Genomic DNA, 17,181 nt, shown 5'->3' on the forward strand with positions numbered 1-17,181 from the left:
ATGATTAGGGACTAAAAATTTTAATTTTGTACCAGCTCATCTGGTGAGAGAGTTATTTCATATGATAACATTTAAAATAAGGTATTAAATATAATACAATAACTATATAACGAAAGATAATAATAATAAAAAAGCTTAGTTAAAGTATAATAGCTATAATTTCATGAAGTGTTCGTTATATGTAATGTCAACAATCATAAAGTAATAGATGAGTCTGAACTTACTGATAATTTAGCAGTAGTTTGAATGTGATTTAACACAGATAAATCAATAAAGGTACAAACTCTTACCGTTTTGTGTTGCCTCAGACCAAACGCTACATAATATGATAAAACCCAGTTTTAATGATCTGGCTAGCTAGTTAATACTTAGGAAAGTGTACTGGTTCTACTTGCATAGTAACCCAGTTGACCAATCAGAGCGCAGAGGAACCAGACAGCCAATCAGAGAACAGATACGAACACCGTTGCGGAGTGAAGGAGGAAAGGGGCGGAGTTACAGTCAGGCAGTGGCGTCGTGGTATGTCTGTTACTTACGGCGGTAAGTTTCCAGCTATAATCTTGCGTTTTTCACAATGACATAACAGTTAAAGCTACTTCAAAGGTAAGGATTTGACCACGTTATTCAAATATTCAAATATTGACCCGTCTCTTTATCCGAGAGGTGAATCTGCACGTATGAACATGATTTCCGTATCAACAAACCTCAGTCAACAACAAACTTATAAATTCACTGTAACTCCCATTAGTTTAGCATAGTAGTGCCACACTATAAAATGAAGATAAGCCGAAATCATCACGTGTTTTTAATGCATAAACACATAGTTATCAAACTCGTTTTTATTACTGTAGTGTGCTGTAGATGGGAGTTAAGATATAATATGGCTTAACATTTGCTTTGACACATTTGTCAGATTCCTTCAGTCACGTGGTTGTCACATGGCTCAGTACTTTCCTCTAAAGAGCTGTGTTACACATTAACTTTTGCTCCACTGTCCCACAGCTTCACTTTAACATCCAAGATTCGCATCCCTTCTCTGATTGGACAGCAGGGATTCAGAGTCTCCGGGTGTCATGGCAACAGTATCCCAGGGATCATGGATGTGAGTGATGAGTTTGACAGCGGGACGGAGGCCACAGATGACCTCGCGTCGTTTGAGGTGGTCAACCTGTCGAACCCGGGCCTGCTGGAGCTGGGCACAGACGCTGACGGACACGTCCAGGAGTCAAAGGACCGGACCAAGCTCAAAACAAAACTCATTTCAGCATGGAATAATGTCAGATACGGAGGTGTGGGATAAGTTTTTTATTAAAAAAAAAAACTATTTTTTGGTGTCCTAACATTTTTATTTCTTGCAGTTTAAGTACTCAAGAAACATTTTATTATTGTAAATGTTGAAAACAGTTCCGTCCAGAATCCATGATATGTTATATTATATATGTTATATTTGTATACATCAAAAGATAGCCGGTAGATTTCTAGCTGTTTGATAGCTCTACTGTTTTGTCCTCGACCTTCCTCCCTCACTAATCGACTGGTTTCACTAAAGCCAGATGTTGAGGTCACACTGTCATCTTGACACAGCTCTGTTTCTGTGCAGGCTGGTCTCTGAAGAGCAGGCCGCGTCTCAGTAAGAGCATCCCCGTGTGTCTGCTGGGACAGTCCTATCAGCTGAGCTACAGCGGTAAGCAGTGAGCGAGTGAAGGGTCGCTGTGTGGTGTTTTCACTGTAAGTGTGTGTGTTTCCTCTCAGGAGAGCGGGAGTGTTTCCGGCGGGCGTTCTCCTCTCTGTTGTGGATGACCTACAGGAGAGGTATCCCGCCGCTGGACGGCTCGGCGCTCACGTCTGACGCGGGATGGGGCTGCATGCTCCGCAGCGCACAGATGCTGTTAGCTCACGGACTGATGCTGCACATGATGCCCGCGGGTACAGACACACCTAAAGGGACTTAACCCTTTAATGCATTCAGACCTTTTTAAGCTGCAACACTTTCTGAAAGGTTCAAAAAGTTGCACAGGTTTTAGTGTGAGATCAATTAATATTGGTCTGACTAAAATATAGACAGTACATATCAGGACAACATGTATAACCATTACTGACACAGAAGAAATTCATTGTAATAGTTTGTAAAAAAAAAAAAAAAATCATATTTTTAATATTGGATTAATTAATATGAATTAATGAAATTCTAAATGATTATAGATTATAAATGAAAATACACATAATAACAATTTTATTTATTTAATTTTATTTATTTTTAACAGATATGTCCTTTTTTTAGGGAAGAGGATTAGGGCCAAGCAATAATAAAATAAATAAATAAAACCTTCTCAAGATTAAAGTTATTATAATGTGAGATTAAACTCATTAAATCTCAAGACAAATTCTGGAAATAAAATGTTGAAATTAAACCTGGAGAATTAGATTTCAAGAATAATGTTTTGAGAAAAAAGGTTGAGAGAAAATTTTGAAAATAAATCATTAAATCATGAGTAAAAAGTCGTGTATATATATATATCAAAATTCAGCATAAACAACATTTTACATCATACTCACATGGAAAACAGTTATTTTAAGTAATACTATACTTGCTCAGTTATGTACAAAAATAAGAGCAGCATTGGTCTGGTCTGTGTGACTCTCTTCAGGCTGGACGTGGCCTGTGACGCATCATCAGACCAAAGATGACCTGGAGGTGGTGGACGCTCGTGTGCTGGACGGTCCCCTCAGAGAGAGCCGGCGCGACTCAGGAAAGCATCGCAGACGCAGTATGGGAACCACACTAGACTGTGAGTCTCACGAGGAGCAGACTCACAGGAGGATCGTGTCCTGGTTCGGCGATCTGCCCTCCGCCCCGTTCGGCCTGCACCGGCTGGTGGAGTTGGGCAGGGCCTCTGGGAAGAGAGCGGGCGACTGGTACGGACCGGCCATCGTGGCCAACATACTGCAGTAAGTGGACCATGCACAGGGGGACTTAATGACCTGATCTGAGAACACGTCTTCTACATGCATACATGTGAGGAAATATGAATGTGATTCATATACTATCACCTGTGAACACAGATCTGGACACTATATTAAAGGGATAGTTCACCCAAAAATGACAATTCTGTCATTAATTATATTTCTGATGAAATCTGAGATCACTTTGACCCTCCCATAGACAGCCAGGGTCCTTACACGACCAAGGTTCAGAAACATAGCAAAGCAGATCAGTAAAATAGTCCATTTGACATCAGGGGTTCAACCGCAATCTTTCGAAGCTATAAGAATATTTTTGTACGCAAAGAGAAAAATAAACATCTTTATTCTGGATGTGAGAGAAGGGGGTGTGATCGGTAAAGGTCCTCGTTCCATTTTCATTTTAAAGTTTTAGCAATGTTTTAGATATTTTTAGTATTATTTTGTTGATTTAGTTACATTCATTTTATTTTTATATTTTCAATTTTCATTTTTGTAAACATTGGTTAAATTTATTTGACTATTTGTATTAGTTTTCTTTAAATACTGTACGTATATATAGTGTTATAATTTTTATTACAGTTTGTTTAAAAAAAAATTTTTTTTTGAAAAGATTTTAGCAATTGTGTTGATTTTAAATCATTGTCTCCTTAGCTTTCAATTTTAGTGCAATTAATTTTTTTTTTTCAGTAGTAGTGTTAGTAAATTTAGTACTAAACTAAATAAAATGTGCAATTTTTATTTCGTCATTAAGTAAATGTTAAAATTATATTTTATTTATTTTAATGTTGAAATAATATTTTTGTTGAGTAAATGTAATTGTAATATTACTGTAATGCACAGCATTTCATAGTGTATTGCTGGCATTTAAATATTTCAGTAATGTCATATGCAGCGTGAGAAAATCACATTCATATATTATTGTTCATATTATAAATTGAATTGCATGTCAATATAGAGTCCTTTCGGTGATGGTTGAATGTAAATGTTAATTTGTTTGTGTATTTCAGGAAGGCCGTGGCAGCGTCCGAGGTGTCCGATCTGGAGGTGTACGTGGCACAGAACTGCACAGGTCCGTCAGTCATGATTTAGCAATGAATCCTGCTCAGTTTTGGGGTCCCCCGTTTTTTTCTCATCTGGACACGGTCTTTATTTTTGCAGGAGATTACCTGCAAATTTGGCACAAACTGCAATAATCATGGATCATTTGTGAGCAGGCTGTAACTCCTCAGCACTAAATCTCTGTGTTTCTCTGTAGTGTATGTTGGAGACGTGTTAAACCTGTGCGGGACGTCCCGTACAGATCTCTCCGCGAGCTGCAGGTCTGGCTGGAAGTCGTTGGTTCTGCTGGTGCCTGTGCGTTTGGGCTCTGATATGTTGAATCCGGCTTACACCCGATGTGTCAAGGTGTGTCACGAGACACACACAGACGTGAAGTGATGCTGTTGTGATGGTGTGAGCTCATGTTTTCTCTGTGTGTGTGCAGAGGTTGCTGGAGCTGCGGTGCTGCATGGGAATCATCGGAGGGAAACCCAAACACTCGCTGTTCTTCGTGGGATTCCAGGGTGAGTCACGTGACACACGCTTGTGTTTGTAATGTGTAAGGAATCGCTCAGTGTCTGTGTGTTTGTGGTTTCTGTGTGCTTCATGCAGATGATCAGCTGATCTATTTGGATCCTCATTACTGTCAGGCTGCTGTAGACGTCCAACAGGACAACTTCCCTTTAGAGGTGAGCACGTATCTAAAGAAAACACCTCCGTTTCTCTTTTACACGGTTAGTATAATTAACTAAAACTAATAAAACACTTTTTTTAACTGAAGAAAAAAACAAAACATTAATTGAACTAATATATAATACAGTAATATTATAATACTTATTTCAGTTCGTTTTTTTTTACAAAAATTTCTAAAACAAAAACTGAATTAGTAATAAAACTATACATATAAAAAAGAATTAAATGGAAAAAACTGCATAAAATTAAAATAAAACATTTTCCAAAAAAAAAAATATATATATAAACTGAAAATAATATTTATAAGTTAATTATTCTGTTTGAGCTCTATATGGTTATTTTTAATTTAACTAAGATATAGATATATATATATTATTTTTTATTTGCTTTATTGCAGATAGTGTCCAACTCAACATATTTTTATTTTTGTTTAAATTTCTAAAATGACTAAAACAAAATCTAAATTAGAAATCAAGAACTATACATAAAACCTCATATAAATGACAAAATCATGGAAAGAATTCCTTACAACTTTAACTAAAATTACAATTATAATATGTAAAATTGAAAATATAAAAATGATAACTGATTAAAAATATTAATCAAAATTTTATAAGTATATAAATGCCTCCACTTCTTGAATACAGAATTATAGTTGACTAAAATATAATAAAAAGTATATATAAACACATTACCTACCCTCGAGTAGAGATTTTTCTGGTCGATGAGTAGTCATTCATTTGAAGCATTAGTCGACTAATCATACGTTTATTAATAAACCATTTAAATCATTATAAACACACATATTTCTTGATTCACACTAGATTGAGCATCCATGTAAAGTTGCTGCTACTAATATATTTCAGATGATAAGCTTTGAATTAATGTGCATTGTAAAAAGAGCTTTACAGATAAATCTGAATTGAATATATAAATGCCTCTGTGTGCAGTCGTTTCACTGTAAAACTGTCAGGAAGATGCCGTTTAAACCGCATGGACCCGAGCTGTACGGTGGGTTTCTACGCCGGAAGCAGAGCGGATTTCCAGGCTCTGTGCTCAGACGTCACTGAGGTGAGAGGAAGACAAGCACATGCTACCAAACCAACGCTTTTTCTGAATATATTACGCATCTAAAATCCTGCAATATCTACTACTTTCCCTCCGTCTTTCCTCTGATGGTCAGGCTCTGACATCACCCGAGGAGAAGTACCCCATCTTCACGTTTGTGGAGGGTCATAACGAGGAGGAGATGAGCTGTACGTCGGACTCGTTCACTCACATGAAGTCCAAAGACAGGCCGGCCCGAGTCAACAAGAAGAGCTGTTTGGAGGAGTTTGTGCTCCTGTGATGCACACACTCTATTTCCTGTTTGGTGCTCCAGTACTTCCTCCAGTTTCAGTCATGTGATCAAAACGGCCACACTCACTTGGAGCATTTTGTCTGTCTTTGAGTGTTTTTTTACAGAGTGCTGCTGTTATTTCTTGTTTTTCTGTAGTTGTCGTGTGTAAAGGCACCATACGGGAGGCTGTGAAGAGTTGGCTGAGCAGGAGGCTAAGCAGATTACATGTGTTTGGTGTGATGCTAATGACAGCAGACAGTGAGGCTCTCAGACAGACGAGGTGCACACGTTACTCTTTGACAGGCAAACATGGGATTTGGCTGTTGTAAACACTGTGATTTAGTATCGTTTTATCTGCATTTTGCTGTTTGTCTGACTACTGTATAAACGGAGAGCTTTTATTGTCATGTTAATTTTTCAAAGATAAAGTAAAATATTTTAAACCAGCCCTTTTTTGTCGGTGTTCTGACGTAGATGTCTGCCCACATTCTTAAGACATATGATCTGCTGTTAACACCAGCAACTACTGTATATTGATTATTTATTTATTTAATTTAATTTATGATTTCCCCCCTGCAGTCCTCTTTTGAACAGAGGTCCATAAAGCCAGAATGAAAAATAGACATGAAAAGCATCTCAAGTCATATTTGCAACAGGGAAACTTGTAGAAAATTTTGATGCCTGACTTTCCATGCCATGAACTTTGAATATGCAAGAAGAAAGAAATATTTAAATGGTAACCGCTATGTTTTTCCCCAGATCTTCTACTTTTCTTTCACTTGCCATTACAGTCATCTATATTTACTTATATAAATAACTGTTTGATGCATATTGTATTGTTTCACCTAATGATAACAGCATGTATTCGACTGAAACTTTAGAATCTATGGTAAAGTGTACAATAGTGCAGTTAACGTTTATATGGTTGTCAAAGAATGGGACGCGGCATTTAATTCAAAATTAATTGGATTTACATTAAAACTCTTCAGAATATTTTAGCTTTTTCCCAAGAAATAGGCATGAATGAACCAGGTGTCCTCTATGGTTCCTATTCTTCTCAACAATAAAGCCGTTAAATGCAACAAACTTATAATTCGGTCTTAAAAATCGGGCAGTAGGAAATTCCCAGTTGCATGTGAAGGAAGCCGGAAAGTGACCCTCGGCAGAATTGGACACCCATGGTTTACATCAAAGGCTGTAAGAGTAGTGCAGGTAGCTAATGGTTATCACAGTGCAGATCTTTGTGCAAATGCAAGTTAATATGTTTCTTCATCAGTTTCATGTTTAGGTCATCGATGTAGACCAATGGTTCCCAATCCTTGTCTTAAATTACCCTCAACTCTGCACATTTTGTACGTCTTCCTAATACAGTGGTGTCCAGTCCTTCTCCATATAGAGCCACTCACCTGCATTTAGCTCTTACTTTAATAAAACACCTGAACCAGCTAATCAGATTCTTCAGGATCACTCGAAACTTCCAGGTAGATGTGTTTTTGGCTAAACGCTGCAGAACATTGGCTCTCCAAGAGCAGGATCACTGGACACCACTGTCCTAATGAGAAGCACCTGTTTCAGATCATCAGTTTGATATTAAATCTCCAAGAAATGGTGGTGTCAGATGAGAGAAACATCCCAAATGTGTATTGTTTGGGGATCTCCAGGTCTCCATGTAGACCACCATTTGGGCAAGGAGTGTTGTTATCCTGTATTTTCCAGGACTTGCTTGAAGTACAAGTACAAGTGATACTGAAGCTCAGAAAGCATCATCCGAATGCAGAACCCTTGATCCTGTAGTGACAGGTTCCCCTGCACCTCATTTCCCAAAATAGTGGCCGTCTCCACCTGCCATGGGCGCAGCAAGTCCTCCAGCTCTCCCGGAGAAACAAGTCCCGTGTCCAGCACGTTCCACGATCGCACCTTTGCTTGCATGTTCTCATCCAGCTCTGTCATGCTGTTGCCGGCACAAACATTGAGCCGAAGGTAAGCCAAATCCTTATGCTCCAGTCTGAGAAGAGCCCCCAGGAGAACCAGGGACTCGTCGAAGTGCTCAGTGATCATCACCAGGTGAAACTCTTCCTCCAGTTGTGCCAAGTCCTCCGCCCATGAGCCGTTCCACTTCTGGTTGTTGAGCCCCATGTCAAAGCTCATTGGGTTCATGGCAAGACCATTCCCGGGTTCCTTCGGGTCCCAGAAGATCTCCGGAGAGTCCAGGAACACAGAGAGTGCAGATTTACCTTCGCTGGAGGAGGCTCGATGTGAGGGGGGGTGGGGAGGTGGGGGGCTGAGCATCAGTTAATTCAGAGACATTCCATTGAGGATTTATGAATGTGATTTAGCAAACCTTTAACCATCCACTAGTGGGCAGTCTGACTCCCACCTAGTCAGCAGTTAGAGCAGAGTTGGCTCAGTATCAGTCACTCTTCTTGACTGTACGACAGGGATCCTCAAATCTGGCCCAGGAGATCCACTTTCCTGGAGAGTTTAACTCTAACACTAATCAAACACACCTGAGCCTGCTAATCATTGTCTTTAGCATCAGGTAGGTAATTTTGATCAAGGTGGAAGCTAAACTCTGAAGCTTATTGGCCCTCCAGGACAAGATTTGAGGTGTTGGGTGGGGGCGCGAGTTAATTTTTTTTTTTTGGAGGCTTGTTAAAATGGGTTATGAAAAAAAAAAATTCTTAACTCTTTGATTGTTTAACATGATCCACTTAGCCCCATTCAATAACTAATTTGCTGCCACGAAGCTTTTTTGTCCATTGACTTCCATTGAAAAGTAGACATGTATGCTAACAAACCAATTTGCTATTTTAGCAATTTGCCCTTGGCCCCATGCTGGAAATAGTTTTTTAGTTAAGATGCTTCCTTTTCCACTGACAACCATTCAAACTAGACATGTATGCTACTTAAGCGCATCGCAAACAACTAATTTTGTACGAATATTATGATATTATAGGAGATGAAGGTTCTTCAGATTGTAAAATTGGACCTAAATTGTCTTCTGGTGATTCATTAGCATGTTTAGCATGGCCAAGTTAGCCCCATGCTGTAACTAATTCACTGTCAAAATTAATCACTCAATTCATAAGTAGCTGTGTATGCCAAATCCAATTTGCAAGCAACATATCAATTGTATTAAGTATGTCATTACATTACTATAGTTGCTGTGTTTTGGAGGCTTTTATGGATTGATTGAACTTGGTCATTTGGTGCCTTAGATTGATTAGCTTGGTCCAGTTTAGCACCATTGTGAAACCGACTCACCTCTTGTTGTGTTTCACCCAGAATATTCACTAATAAAGAGTTTTCATCTACTTAAGACCAAAAACAGCAGCAGCAGGTCATGCACTTCTAGAAGATCCTGGACCAAAACACCTCTGAGATGACTGGAAACAGTTAATAAAGCACTTTAGCATGCAATTACTGAAACATTGTGTGGTGTGCATCATGCGCTGTGCTCATTTTACCTGTCTGGGTAGTTGAACTGGTACGTGCGGGAAGGAAAGGTGAAGGTGGCGCTCTCTCGTTCCCCGAGTCGAAACAGGATGTTCTGCAGAGTGCTGCTGCCGGTCCGGTGTGGATGTGCCCTCCTCCGCTCGGCTCTGGCTGTCGGTGTGTGTTTGGAGTGAGAGGTGAAGTGTGTTTCTCAGCAGTGCTTCTCTGTTTCTTTCTGTCTGCTGCAGGTCTCAGATTATAGGTTATGTAGGAGAAACATCTGATTAGATGCCTTCTCCTTTGTCCCTTTATACTGCCTTTGCACTTTTGCCATTGCATACCACTTGAGCTACAAGAATACATCTATCTATATAGTTTTATTCATTTCATTTCTGTTTCAGTATATCAAGCTAAACTAAATGGAAATGGAAAAAAAATTTCCTTTAGCAACTAGCTGATATAAAATAAGTTTGTTTATATTTAATTTCAGTTATTGTTAATTTTCCTGTAATGGTATTTTAACTCATTTTGGATGACCACAAACACAGCCTCCGTCGAGCTGCTGGACTGACAGTGGTCTGTCTGTGATGTGAGGATTGTCTCTCACGGCCTCCTCTCACCCCTTTAATCCTGTAAAACACACACACACACACGCTGATGGTCCTCGTGGCTTCTGTCAGTCCTCCACACAGTGCTTTGTATTCATCATAAAATGTTCAGTCCCAGCAGTGTGTTGGTTAGTTGTTTGCTATATTTATTATTATTTCAAACAGCTTGTCATGGGCTGGTTAACATGGTTTAGGTAGCCCCTGCTGGAGGATGCAGTAGATACACCATTATAAGGACAAAAGCTTGTTTGCAATCCAGAAATCATCATTTAGATATCTGTGTGTCTTAAAAAGTTGTAAGTTGTCCTTACAGGATTAAAAATCTTATAAAGCTCTCAAATCAGAGTGTAAAATCTTCAGTAAATGTTGAAAGCACTGCAAAAAGAAGGAAATAACTGGGCATCTTCCTCTGTGTTTTTGTCCTTTATTCCAGTACAAATGTGTAAACATCCTTAATTCAAGATACATTCAACATGAAGAGATTAAATCTTGTTTTCTGAGAAACTGGACACAATTGTAGGTAAATTCATGCTCAACACAAGAACAAATCTGGGATATGAAAACTGGTTTTACCTTTAAGTTGATTTTTCTGACCCCATTAGCAGATATTTGCTCTTGTTTTAAACTCACTTCATTTGATCAATTTCACAGTATATATATATATATATATATATATATATATATATATATATATATATATATATATATATATATATATATATATATATATATAATACATGCACGTGTGTATTTATAGATACATAATAAATATACACAGTTCACACATATATTATGTAAATAAAAACGTTTATTTTGGTGGTGAGTGAAATCAGCATTTCTTCTCCTTCATGAGTAATTATTCACACGTTTGCATGTTTATTTGTCAGTGTACAGTAGGAGCAATGAGTCTCATGCGTAAATGTTTCTCTGTTATAAGCTAATTTGTGTTTATTATGAGAAAATGTTTGGCATGTATGTGCTAATGTGCTCATATGCTAATGAAGATTTTTCTCTTAAACTATAATTACTCCGACGCCTAATTAAGAATTAACTCCAAACCAAATTACAGCTTCATTCAGTCAACTTTGATGACTAAATCTAGTTGCCTAAATCTTTATTGCCTGTTAACAATAGGTTTTTTCTACCATAATATAGTAAAAGAAAGTAGGCTATATTTAACATAAAGAAAATGAAAGCTATTTCTTGTCCATTATATATATATATATATATATATATATATATATATATATATATATATATATATATATATATATATATATATGATTTTTTTATATATATATATAATTTTCTGCCTTATTTTAAAATAATTTTTTACAGAGATTTTTATTCGGCATAAATTACATTTAGTATGCATAAAAAATGATGACAGTTTAAATAATGCAGTTATTATATTTGTCACACTACAGTAGTCCTCTGACTCTCTAAATGTCATGTATTGTTCTTTCTTTGTATCTAGAGGTTAACTGCAGTATGACCCAAACACCGCTTCATGAGACTCAGTCTACATTTGTGATTTACCACGAGCGCCGCTTCACTCATTCACTGCTGACGGATCATGCAAACTCTAAAGGTCAGAAATTCTCCACATGCACGGCTGAAAAGATTTAAAGCCACACTTTTAAAAGAGGCTTACATGCATGAATGTCGCCCCTCAGCACAGATCCACACCTAACTGATGAATTTGATCCCAACATCACTCAGGTCACATTTCATAGAAAGAAAGCACTTTACAATGAGGTCTCATTAGCTCACATTTTACAGCGTTTACTAATGTTAGTTAATACAAATACAGATGTTCACAGTGCATTCACTTATTCACTGATGCAATTTTTGATTTGATTTGGAAAACAACTAATATACTTGTAAATGTCAGAATTACAGTAAATAAAAGTGAGTTCTTGTTATAGTTTACATTAATGCAGTAAGCAGTACATTTTTACTTTTAATATTAATTAATGTTACTAAAGTAGAAATAGTTGTTCATATTTGTTCACAATTAATCAATTATGTAAAAAGATGCAAATTTTGATAAAAAAAAGTTTTGAAGATGACATTAAGATTATTAGATGCTGTAATTAGTTTTATGTTGTTTACAAATGAGACCTTGTTTTTTTTTAACAAGGCAAAAAATTTTGCATTTATTTTTACTTTTTTAATGCATTTGTGACATAATTTTCATGCAAAATTCTCAATACTTTTATGTAAGAAAACATTTATCACAATGCATCCAAAATGGTTGAGATTCCCTGTATTCTCACTGACGATTGATGCAATATTTTTATTTAAATTAGCAAGAATCAAGGGCAGGCTAACAAACCAGGAATTATAAAAACTTCACAATCTCTAGGTTTTTCGTTTTAAAATGATGACAATCTGGAGTTAAAAAAAGATCATGAAAGTCTTGATGGCCTTCTCTTCAGTTCATGCTGATCTCGACAGGTTTTCGTGAGATTGTGCCTCATATCTTGTGTTCTGCAGAGGCGAAGGGCGAGGCGAGCATGTTTCAGGTGCCGTATTAGAGTAAATACTGGCAGAAATATGTGTGGACCAACATGAGAGTCCAGTCTGATCGCAGCTGAAGGTGTGTTTCAGACTTTGCTGACACTAGAAGTAAACTGCGCTGACAAAGATGTAAGCGTTTAATAGGTTTCTGAGTTTTAAACGACAAGACCTCCGCCATAAAGCTTCAGTGTTTCCACCCCTCTACTGAGAAACACACTTTCACAACACACACATCGCCCACACTGTGTGCCGATAAGGTTTTATTGTTGATGTTATTACACACGTTCACCTCTGGCACACATCAGGCAGCGCTGCATTCTTCAAACGCTGCTAATAAATGTGATTGTTACGGGCGGATGCTCAGATGACAGACGCTGACAGCTCGTATACAGCTGCTTCAGTGCTGGATCATCTTCAAAGTCCACTCAGACTGGGGAAAGATGCAGTGCTCTAAAGATAGTTTTCATCTTACCATGTTAATGGATACCAACATTCCAGTAACATTTAAAAAGATTAAGTATGCTTTGTCCTTCAAACATAGATAAAGGTCTAAAACATGTGTACTTCAGATTGGCTTTATTTCCACTATAGTCTGAAATAAGACACATTTATGGAAACAAAATAGCCCAAATATCTCAGAAGTGCATTAAAAACAGTGTTTTGCCTCTTGTGTCTTGCCAACATTTAAATTCCAATTTTAGAATTTTAGAAGAGGATGCAAAAAACAACAACAACATCAATAATTCTCAAAGACTCCTCAATGAAAGAGGGGCACGAGTCTCATCTAGAGAGCGTGGCCTTTTGGACTTGAACCGGTAAGTTCACAGTATCTGACAGTTATTCATACGATTCAACCGCACTTCAGATGATATAAATATCTCATTCTCTGTACAATGAAGTCACTTTCTGTGTTTATAATCATCTGTAATTAGTAGGTGGAGCTGGACTGAAGTATCTGGGACAAGTCTCTCCCTGTAGATGTGTGCTGTGTGTGTGTGTATGAGTGTGTGTTAGATCATCTCACATTATTGCATGCATATGCAAATGCTGTGTGTTTAGTCTTGAATGACATTAAAACTGTTCTCATGTGTGTTGTGAGCAGAACCTGCAGGGCATTGAGACTATTTGGAGAAGAACCTGAACAGGTATGAACTTCGTAACGGTTTATTATGTTTCTGTGTGATGTTATCACTATTTTTTTGTACAATTATAAAACTGTACATGCTTTTATTTTATAGAACAGAAAAAATTTAATATTTTTAACTCTTTCCCCGCCAAATTCTCTGTTATTCGTGAGACAGCGCTTCCTACTAAAAATGAAAAATTTAAGAATGAGGCTCCGCCTTTAACCACGCCCCTTGATAATAACCGTAACTGAGGAGGGTAAGAATAAAAGTTCTGCAGATTAAAGCGATAGTTCAGCCCAAAATTTCATTTGCTGTTAATATAGTTTTCATTTTGGGGTAAACAACACCTTTAAGAGGTGGTGATATTGGAAGAATTTGTACAATGAGAACCATAAAAAAAAAAAAAAATAATAAAATGAAGCTTCGCCCATAACCCCACCCCTAAATATAACAGTATCACAGAAATGTATATGCAGTCACATTAGCAAAATTTCACAACCAAGCGTAGTGATGTTTGAAGCACTGTTCACACAGAAGTCATTTTCAAGCCAAGGTCAATATTCGGTCATTATAACAACGGTCTGCGTGTGAGCATTTGGTCATGATTACAGTTTACATGTGTGTGTGTGTGTGTGTGTGTGTGTGTGTTTTCCGGACTCAGGTATGTAGGTGTGTATGTGTGTTAAGTTCCTGTGTAGGGTGTGAAGGAGACACACCTGTTTCAATAGTCTTGTGAACACAATAAACCACATTTCCATTGCAGATACTAGGAAACAAATAAACTGATGTTACACATATCAGACCGCTCAAGCATTCCACACTTGATATCGGCTTAACAACTTAATTGTGAATCACATTTGCTGAACTCTTGATGCCAAATACAGGTGTCACAATTGACCTTTAGTAATTATTTTGCTTCCTAGAAACTGATTTTAAAGTAGATTTTAGTTTGTTTCCATGAGAAAAGGGAACTCTTTAATTGGCACCACATTCAACAAGACTCCCGCTGAGATGACTAATATCATATTTCAAAATACACTAATGTTAGATAACAGTTAAAATATCAAGATGATTCACTAGCTACTGTATATGGGAAACTGCCATTTTTGTCACTTTTTGAGGCTTTCTTTTTTCCTGGTTAATATCTAATACACTGCAGGATCAGTAAATATTATCTCTTCTTTGCACCAGTATTGTTTAAATAAACTGATTATGCATTTTCTTTGACGTGAACGTACAGTAGATAATCTAATCAGTATGAGGTGTAAGTGACAGGCTGATTTAATCTGTGGATGAAATGCATCTCTTTTGAGTGCTGGTGACCAGTCAAGCTTTTTCACAGTGTTTGTTACGGTGCAGTGCAATATGCACTGTACTTAAAGCATAGCCCTACTTAATGTCTGAATGTCGTTGGATTAGATGTAAACATAGACACATTTATTTATATAGTTGCGAAACAACTTGGCTATTAAGCAGCTCTACTGAAAGCAGTAATATAGAAATAAAAGCAAAATGTAATTTACTGTATTAAAAAAAAGTTTGGTTTAAAAAATATCAGATACAATATTGAAAACTAAGACAATATACACTGAACAAACATATAAACGCAACACTTTTGTTTTTAGAGTGGCCTTTTATTGTGGTCAGCCTAAGACACACCTGTGCAATAATCAAGCTGTCTAATCAGATCTTGATATGACACACCTGTGAGGTGGATGGATTATCTCGGCAAAGGAGAAGTGCTCACGAACACAGATTTAGACAGATTTGTGAACAATAGAAAAAGTCTTAGATCTTTGAGTTCAGCTCATGAAAATGTTGGGTTTATAATTTTGTTTGTTGTATATTGTCACATATAACCAATGCTATTTCACGGTCAATTCGTACATGTTTTATGAGGTGGCTAATTTGTACACATTTGTAGTACCTCATTTGTTCGATTTTGTATGATTTTCTAGACCCCAGTGACGGGTAGGTTTAGGGGCGGGGTTAGGGCCAAGCTATTCTATGTCAAAATCATATGAATTTGTATGAGTGAGGTCGGATGAATTCATATTAATTAGCCTTCTGCTCATAAAATATGTAGGAACTGCCATGAGATTGTTTTGCATTCAGTTGTGACTGAAGTGTTTTTGAGGTCAGTGTTGGATGGGTCACATTTATGTGCTGTAATGGGAAGCTGGATGTAATGATGCGAAGAACGTTATTAATATTTAAGGTCATAATCACTGCCTTTTTTACACATTCTCTCAGTCTCTATTTTAATCAGTGTGAGAGGCGGTGTGTGTGTGTGTTATTCATCTGTGTTTGTTTGTAGGGTGGATGCACATTCAGTGTTGTCCAACATTAAAAACAAATAGAATCTAAAATGCATGGAATATGAATAAATATTTAGTAACACTGTCTAGGATGATCCGCTTCTTCCATATTGAAAACCTAACAGATGTGCACGTTATTATACGCAAGTCTTTGTTTAAAGAAAAGTGAATGGCAGAATTACATTCCAACAAATCATTTAAATTCAGAATTCTGATTGGACGAGCTGTGTTTGGAATGTTCAGTAGATTCTAAAGTGATGCGGCAAGTTGCTATGTTGCTTGGCATGTTTATTCTGATTGATGATATTGTGATTGTTTTTACAGTCATTGATCCTTTCAGATGCTCTTGAAGTTGATATTGAATGTTAAAAAAAACACCTATCTACCAGTGTGTTTAGAAAAATAAACTTAAAGGATTTATCAGAACAGAATTAGAGAAATGTAGCATTTCATAACTTGCTCAGCAATGGATCCTCTGCAGTGAATGGGTGCCGTCAGAATGAGAGTCCAAACAGCTGATAAAAACATCACAATAATCCACACCACTCCAGTCCATCAGTTAATGACTTGAGAAGTGAAAAGCTGTGTTTGTAAGAAACAAATCTATTATTAAGATGTTTTAACTTCAAACTGCTGCTTCAAACTCCATAATCCATATCATCATCATCATCATCATCATCATCCAGTGGATAAGTCCATCTGTTGTCTCTCACACGATCAAAATACACCCAAATATTTGTTTAGAGCTGTTTAGATGTGTTTTGGCTGGTAAACGGTGTTTGATCTGTGCAGAATTCTCTCCTGATTCAGACCAATCGACTTTTTCACTGGAGAAAGCAATAGTACAGATAATGGAATCATATTTTAGCAAAAGATTGAAGTATTGACTAAAAACTTGCAACTTTTCACTTCACTAGACATTAACTGATGGACTGAAGTGGTGTGGATTACTTGTGGATTATTGTGATGTCTTTATCAGATGTTTGGACTCTCATTCTGACGGCACCCATTCACTGCAGAGCATCCATTGGTGAGCAAGAGATGTAATGCTGCAGTACATTTCTCAAAATCTGATGAAGAAAAAAAATCATCTACATCTCAGATGGTCTGAGGGCGAGTATATTTACTGCAAATTG

The 17,181-nt window shown here is 37.2% G+C and overlaps 1 pseudogene; it reads left to right on the plus strand.

The window, feature by feature from the left end:
- The window catches only part of LOC113067858 (cysteine protease ATG4D-like), a 591,286-nt pseudogene extending 584,805 nt beyond the window's left edge, over positions 1-6,481 (plus strand).
- Positions 6,482-17,181: the final 10,700 nt, after the last annotated feature.

The sequence above is a fragment of the Carassius auratus genome, linkage group LG28B, assembly GCF_003368295.1.
Source record: "Carassius auratus strain Wakin linkage group LG28B, ASM336829v1, whole genome shotgun sequence".
Lineage (NCBI taxonomy): Eukaryota > Metazoa > Chordata > Actinopteri > Cypriniformes > Cyprinidae > Carassius > Carassius auratus.